We start from the raw sequence: 8064 nt of genomic DNA on the forward strand, positions 1-8064 counted from the left end.
TGAGGGGGGTGCTGTGAGGGGAGCCGCTTGCTCCCTCCTAGCACTGCCAAATCTGCCATTAAGCCGCATCCCTCAGCAGCACATTTATACATCTTTTGAACAGCTCCGTGGACGCTCTATTACTTCCCCGTTCCAGTGCTTCACAAGCCTTTCAGTGCAGGAATTTTTCCTAATACCCAGCCAAAATCTTCTCTGGTGCAACTTGAGGCCGTTTTCTCTTGTCCTGTTAAACAGAAAAAGATATATGTATATAAATGATAGCCTACATGTACAATAATAGAACGTAGGGTTTAATTTTTTTGTGTGGTGCTATTGCTGTAAGCCAAGCAACAGGACTTTTATGCTTCCAGATCAGCATCCAGAAGCTAATGCACTGATGATAAAAGTAGAAGATCCTGATTGATGAGGAACATATTAAGTTCCACAGCTGACCACAGGTTCCAGTAAAGCTGGGGAATGAAGCTGTTAGCTATCTAGTAGACACCAGAACTGCTTACCCCACTATAAATTATTGTAAAGGACCTTTAGGTACTGTATGCCAGTAATTAGGACCACAGGATTAGATGTGAAACTAGAAGTTTAACAAATGAGTTTTTGTATGTGCCAGAATGCCCTTTACTTCTCATGGGATGGGATTTGTTGAACAAACTGGGAGCTCGGATCTAAATTTTGCTGAGAACAAGGATTAGATACACGTCCTGCAAGGTAATCCTGGCAGACACAAGTCTGTTTGTTGCAGGAACACTTGAGAGAAGAAAGCAAAGAAAAACGAGTAACTGAAATTCCATCTGAAATTCATGCAGGAGTTCCTTTTGTGTGGGTGACAGAAAAGCCAAGGAGAGCCAAGTCTGCTGAGCCAGTAGAATTTATGCCAGGAGTTAAACTGGTAAGACAAAAAGAATATCCTACAAAGCTGCAGGTCTGCATTGGGCTAAAACCTATAATTGAGAATTTCCTAAAGTAAAGACTATGACAAGAATTCCAGTCTGTATATAATACTGTTAAAAAGCCATGATTATCAATTAGTGCAAGATTTGAGAGCTGTTAATTAAGTAGTTGCCAATGTGCATCCTGCAGTTTGAACTTTGTTGACAACTAGAGTTGATTCTAATGTTTACTAATGTTAACAGTTCTAAAGCTGAAAGATGCTTTTTTTTTGCATTTCCTTGGATGAGGAAAGCCAGAAATTGTTTGCTTTTGCATTGGAAAGCCCAGTAACAGAGACAAAGACCCAGCAGTGTTGGATGGTGCTTCCCCAAGGATTCGAGAACAGCCCTGCACTGTTTGGTAATGTACTGGCTAAAGAATTGGAAAAGTGGCAAGATAAGAAATTGACAGTTACTTTACTACTAGGGCAGAGAGTTGCTATTTATGTACCACAAGTTGTCATAGCTCTTTTGGAACAAAAGGGACATCACTGTCTGCCCCCCAGTAGAATGGTACTGCTTGAGCAAAATGACATGACATTAAAAAATGCCAAGTGTTTTAAATCCTGCATCGTTCCTGCCTGTAAATGAGGAAGATGAGATTGTTTGCAAGAAGCTGAACAATTCCAGACAGACAGATCTAAATGGTGGCCCTCTGGAAAGTCCTGGCTGGGAGCTATTCACTGATGGAATCAGATTTGTTGTTAAAGGGGAGCAGAAAGCTGGATATGCAATTATAACCTTGGAAGGAGATATCTAAAATATTAAGACTCCTGTTTATATGAAAAGAAGGTAAGTTAGGAGAGCTATTAAATTGTACTAAAATTACTGAAGGATAGCAGATAACACCTGATGAACAGTGTGTAGTTACTTCTCCAACAGTGAAAGAATTAATGGAAAGAGCATGCAAGAGCACTTGTCTGCAAGTGTGTATGTACTGGATACTGTATTGGAGCAGTGCAAACATTTGGTAGGAAGCAACGTTGTTATTGGTTGCCAAAATATTGTTCAATTAAATGTGACCTGCCTTTAAAGTTATCCTAAAATCTAGAGGAGAGCCCCTCCAGGAGAGGTAAAAAGGGGTTTTGTACCTAGGGAATACTGGCAAATTGACTTTTCTGAATTACAGTGGTGTAATGGATTTAAATGTTTATTGATATTGGTTGACAACTTTTGGGTGGCCTGAGGCATTCCCATGCCAAACCAACAGAGCAAGGGAAGTAGTCAAATTTTTTTTTACACTAAGAAATAATTCCAAGGTTTGATATTCAGAAGGACTCACAGCAGAGGAGCTCATTTTATTGCAAAAATAATGCAAGGAGTATCTGTTTTCCTGCAAATGATGCTTACATACTCTGTGGAGACCCCAGACAAGTGGTCAGGTAGAAGGAATGAATCAAATATTAAAAAGACAATTTCAATGGTTATGTCAAGAAAAACATTTGAAATGAATTGGCATTGCTGAGAGTTCAAATAGCCCACAGTGTTATGGAACGAGATAGTCTTTTTGAAATCTTACACTGAATACAATAATACTATAAATTTGGCAGCAAAAAGTGATCAGATGCATGTAGCTGGTGATCAAATACTTACTGAATATGTCTTTTCTTTGGCAAGAGTCTTTTTCTTCCCTTCTCAGTTATGTGCAATTAGGAACTCCTGGACGTCCCCATGCATTCCTTCAAACCATGGGACCAAGTGTATCTCCAAGCCTCTGGCTGAGAAGTGAAATGAACCTTATCTGATACTCCTAACAACAAATACTGCAGTAAAAGTAAAGGGGATTGAGTGCTGGGTTCATTACACCAGGACAAAAACAGCTCCAAGTGGAAAGGTGAAGAAGTCAATTCCCTAAAGTTAAAAATCAAGAGAAATGCATGAACTGCACCTGGAATAGATTGGGTGCTTATTTAGGACTAGGTTGTACTCTGGGAATATTAATCTTTGCTTTTGTAACTTTGATTTTACTCATTCTATATTTCACATATTTTTAACAGTACTGTTGGTAAATTTAGCCTCTGTTTATATGTTTCTTGCAGTGTATATCCAAGTGTTGCTGGAAGTCAGTGAACAGAACCTCAGAGAAAATGAGACTAATCTAAACTGCACTGTTAGGTATGTCTCAAAGGGGGGAATTGTTGTGAGTCAAGTGGGAATTAATCTTTGTACAAGTCTTGGTATGGGTACCCCTCAGATTCAGCAAAGACATCATGGACCAATACACAGATTGGGTAACCAGTCATAGAGCTGGAGCCTGTATTGGAATAGTGGTCAGGTGATAAGAAAACGTATAAAAAGCATCAGGGAAAATCCCTGTGGGTGCTAGCTTTGTGGGAGACCTCCTAGCACCCAAACTTGTGCAGGTTTGTGATAAATCAATGTCTTGTGCCTGTGTGTGAGATTGGCTTGCTGCATACTGGGTAACAAACCCATCTTTCATCTTATGTGGAGCCAAGATTTTGACTTAATCCTTGTGGGTCCCTTCCAACTCAAGATGCTCCATGATTTTATCTGGTTCCTGGCTGGGAAGGATGGTGTCATGGTCTGTGAGCACCCAGCATTTACACGCGGGTTGAAGCCCATTTTGTGTCCCAGCCCCAGGGATGAATATCCCTGTAGCCAACATGCTTTTTGCTGCCCAAGTTAGCTTTTTCTTCTCACAATATACACTATTTTAAGTGCTTTTCTGTTTTCCTCTCTGCCCTCAATAGGGCTTTTAGTCCTTTCCCCAGTAAGTATGCATTTCACAGCTCTTCCATTTCCCTTGGCCTGGGAGAACAGCCAAGGGACTGCCCTCCCAAGCCCCTCTGGTTTTGGTTTACTATGTTAACTTCTGCACTGACTGTTGAGCATCTTTTTGCTTCAGCTTGCTAAAGCTTGCTCAGGTGAAACTCATAAGTTTCTAACCCACTGAGGTTGGTCTGTCTAAGGAGCATCACAGGCTTGCAATACAAGGGCTGAGAGCGCTGCAACCCTCACAGCTGCATTTCAGACTACCAGCACTAGGTGTCGGGCGATCAGAATGGCTGTTCTGGGAAGACCGGACAGATCCTGACAAAGGAGTGATGCACTGATGTGCTTCATTCTAGAATCGAGTGTCATCCATGTGTAACCATCTGCTTGGCTCCTAAGTGTCTGCTGTCCTCCATTGGTTGTGGTGTCACAGCAGAACGTGCAGACATACTGCTTTGGGATGTGCTCAGCTGCCAAAATCTGGCAGGACAATGAGATTATTTTTATTCCTGTAACGACAAGCTTCACTGATGAGCACAGCACCGTGCTGTTCATCTGCCCATCTTGTGGGTGCTGTAGCACACACATGGCTGTCTGCACAGTGTGGATGTGTCTGCAGGGAGCCAGCTCCTCCCGTGGTATTTTCAGCCATTTGGACATTGCACTGTGGTTCCTCTCTTCACCTCTCACCCTAATAATTGCTCACCTAAACAACAGGGTGTTGCTGGCTGCAGATCACAATTACTAGCTCTCACCATATCACCACTGCTGCAAAGGCAGACTTTCTCCATTCCTGTCAAGGTAGTGGATCAGAAAGCACTTTTTCTTTCTTTTTCTTCAAAAGAAGGAGAAGCAGTGGAAACCTTGAAAACATGTTTGAAATTGAGTCTCTAGCGTGTGGTCTGGGGAATGCTTGCTTCAAGTCATGAATAAAGGCATTATCATTTTCTCAGAAATAAGAAGCAGCCTGCTGGGGAAAGCCAGAATTAGGAGAAGTAAGAATTCACCAAGCTGCAGAGTGCTTGCAAAATGTATTGCAGTTTCTGGTAGAAAGGCAGCTAGAAGAAATAATGCCCTGGATCTGCAGAGCCAGGGGCATTTGTATGAAGACAAATGGGAGTACGAGATGGTGCAATGCAAGCAGTGATTTTGTGGACAAGAAAGAATGTGCAGAGCTCAGAAGTAAGGTAGTTTTAGCCAGTGTCCAACCCTTGGGAGATGGCTCTCTGCTTTTGTGAAATAATCTGCAGAACAGGAGAAATTGGCCGAGGAGGAATCAGCTGAGCCAGGGGACAGAACGGGCCAAGTGAGAGATGTAGCATGTACAGTGTGTCCAAAAATGCAGCACAAGAAGAAAGGTATTTTGGTAGCACCACAAAGGGCTCACTTTTCTCTGCAAATCATTTGAGAGTTGTATCCTGTGGCCAGGATGTAACATTTAACAAAGGAAAGCCATCTATCTGCCTGGGGCTAACAACACGTTCCTGGAGGAGTCTGCTATTTACAAGAACAGGAGACTCTACAACGGGAAGAAAAACACATACAAACAGAAAGCAGAAATAAAGAGATTTAACAAAATGGAAATGAAAATGGGAATACAGAAATTGCAAAGGGGAAAAAATCGGAGCGGATACGATCCCACAGCCTGATTGCAGCGCCAGTTCTGCTAAACACAATATTTCGTGCCTATTGCACTGACTCCAAAGTCAGAAAGTCTTGTGAAGAAACAATGTCACTGCTCTGAAGCAAAACTGAAAATAACGTGAGGGGTCAGCTTTGGGCTCCAGTCTGGCACTGCAGCTCCGGCAGCACCAAGAGCGCTCACTGAGATGCTGCTGAGACAAAGCTGAGAATACTGCAGAGCTGCTGATGCTATCAGAAGGGGATTAGAACTTCTTGTGAAGGCAGGAGACATCTGTGATGATAGAGATCTTTGTGTTCCCAAACAGGACTCGGCACGCATGTGTGTGCATACTCAGGGCTCCAAGGGCACCGGCCATTCCTCAGCATCAAGGTCTGGAGGGTGGGTGGGTAGGACAACCTTTGTGCTGGAAAGCCATTAAAGTGTGAGTCAGGAAGCACCGTACCTGTGCCGTGCTACCAGCACTCACTCTGCATCCTTCAGTCTGGGAGAGGTGGGTGCTCCCTGCAGTGTGCTCTGTGCTGAGCCATGAAGAGCTGAAAGCACAACTGGTTGGGCTGGTTCGAGATGCTGGTTGTCTGCTTGGGCAGACAAGACAGACAGCCTTTGTTTCCCTCTCTTAAGGTCTGTCCCCCACAGATTATCATCTCATTTCAGTCCTCTTGACATCATTTTTTGGGGGGAGGCTGGAAGATATTTCCTGCCAAATCTTGGATGATGCCTGGCCACTGGGCAGTGGGAGCAGGCAATATCTTATGGCTCCGGCCAATCATGTACTTTGGGACTGCAATATACAGCCCGTTTGCAACTCAGTGTTGAGTTTCCCATTGAAGAGACAAGGGAGAAAATGAAACCATCAAGCTCTCAGGAACAAGTGATGCATGAATTTCTCTATGTGTGGAGTTGGACGGGGATGTCAGGACCTGATAGCCAGGCTTCCCTTGGGAAGGAGAGAACTTGCTATGTTTGCTGTGCTGAACGCTGAAGAGCGGTGCTGTGGAAGACTGAGAGTGGTGGTAGACTGGGCGATGTGGAAGCTGTGTGTCACCAACCCGAGGGCAGACAAAGTGGTCAGACTCTGTGCCAAGCATAAAATCATAGAATCACAGAATGGCTGGGGTTGCATCACCTTCATGAATACCTAACTCCAACCCCCAGCCCGGGGCTGGCTGCCACCCATGACATCGGGCACTGGAAGTGTGAGTATCTGGCTGCTTCCAGAGCTTTCCTGTTGCCACCTGGGGGTGAGAGTTCCTTTGGTTTCTCCTCTCCGTATGCCTTCCTGCCCCTCTATGCACCAGCCTCTTCTTCACCTTGTGCTGTGCCCAAAAGAACTGTGACAAACCCTGTTGAATTGGAGACTCACGTACACCGGCTCTGAGCAGAAACTCAGCCACCATAGCAAAATGACCCAAATTAAGGGATTATAAATAGCTACTCAAATCCTCTTGCTCTATCCACATTGTGGTTGTGTTTTTTCTTTCCCCATCTTAAAATTCATAGAACGGCCTGGGTTGAAAAGGACCACAATGCTCATCCAGTTCCAACCCCCTGCTGTGTGCAGGGTCACCAACCAGCAGACCAGGCTGCCCAGAGCCACATCCAGCCTGGCCTTGAATGCCTGCAGGGATGGGGCATCCACAGCCTCCTTGGGCAACCTGCTTCATTGCCCCATGCCAGCGGGATCAACTACATGCTGCCATCCTGATGCAAAAAGCTTTTTCCACTCCGCAGCCCATAAAGGCCAGAGCCCCTTCAAGCACTTTGTTTTCAAAAAATTGCAAAGCCAGCAGCAACGGGGAATGAAGCCAGATGAAAACGCACCCGTGTGACAAAGGCTGACCCCGAATGACCAGCTTGTGCTGTGATTCCAGAGAGCAAAGAGAGGGCAAAATGCCTGCTTCTGGGCCCGTGGGTGATGGTGGGTGCCGGAGCTGCACAGAAGCAGGCACCCTTAGGCACGGCAGGAGATGCCGAGCCTTCCTGCAGCAGCTTCAGTGCGTTTTGCTTCTCCCCTTTAACCCGGGCCTCCAGCGACACGCGCCCTTCCGTAGCTGCTGATCACTTCAAGATGTCAGGAGCTGCTCTGGAGCACAGGAGGCAGCGAAGGGGGAATTCAATCCCTGCCACCAGGGCCTGGGAACGCACGGGGAATAAGCAGCTTTGCAAGTCAAAGCAGTCTGGAAGTGATTTATTCTTTTTGTTTTGTTTTGTTTTGTTTTTTTCCGCACTAAATTTCAGACTTTTTTTTTCTTCTCAACTGAAAAAAAAAAAAGATTTCAGACTGGATTTCATATGGTTCCTTTCTAACAGCCCGAGAAAGGCACGGCCCACCCCAGCTCCCATCAGGAGTCACACACAAGGAGAAACAAGTTGTTTTGCTGTGTCTCCTTGCTGCACATCCACTCCCGTGGGGTGCTGAGACGTACCCAGCGCCATCAGCAGAGCTCTGCACGGCTTTGGGAAGACCGCAGGCAACTGTGAGAAATCCACACTTGCGTGAGCGTTAGGCACGGGGAGCAGAAAGCAGAGAAACACACGGAGGTCGGGGAGGTGGCCCGTTCCCAAAGCCCAGCCCCTTGCGCTGGGCTGGTCTCAAAGCCCTGTTTGTGTTGGGGCACGCGTGTGTCCCGTCGTCACCCCGCTGACCACCCCCCACATCTCTTCGTTACACATCAACACCTCGTCCCTCGGGGTACCGCAGCCCGGTGCTGTCCCCGCCCCGTGCCGAGGCAGGAGGCGTGCCGTGCAGTGCCGTGCCGT

The sequence above is a fragment of the Meleagris gallopavo genome, chromosome 2, assembly GCF_000146605.3.
Source record: "Meleagris gallopavo isolate NT-WF06-2002-E0010 breed Aviagen turkey brand Nicholas breeding stock chromosome 2, Turkey_5.1, whole genome shotgun sequence".
NCBI lineage: Eukaryota > Metazoa > Chordata > Aves > Galliformes > Phasianidae > Meleagris > Meleagris gallopavo.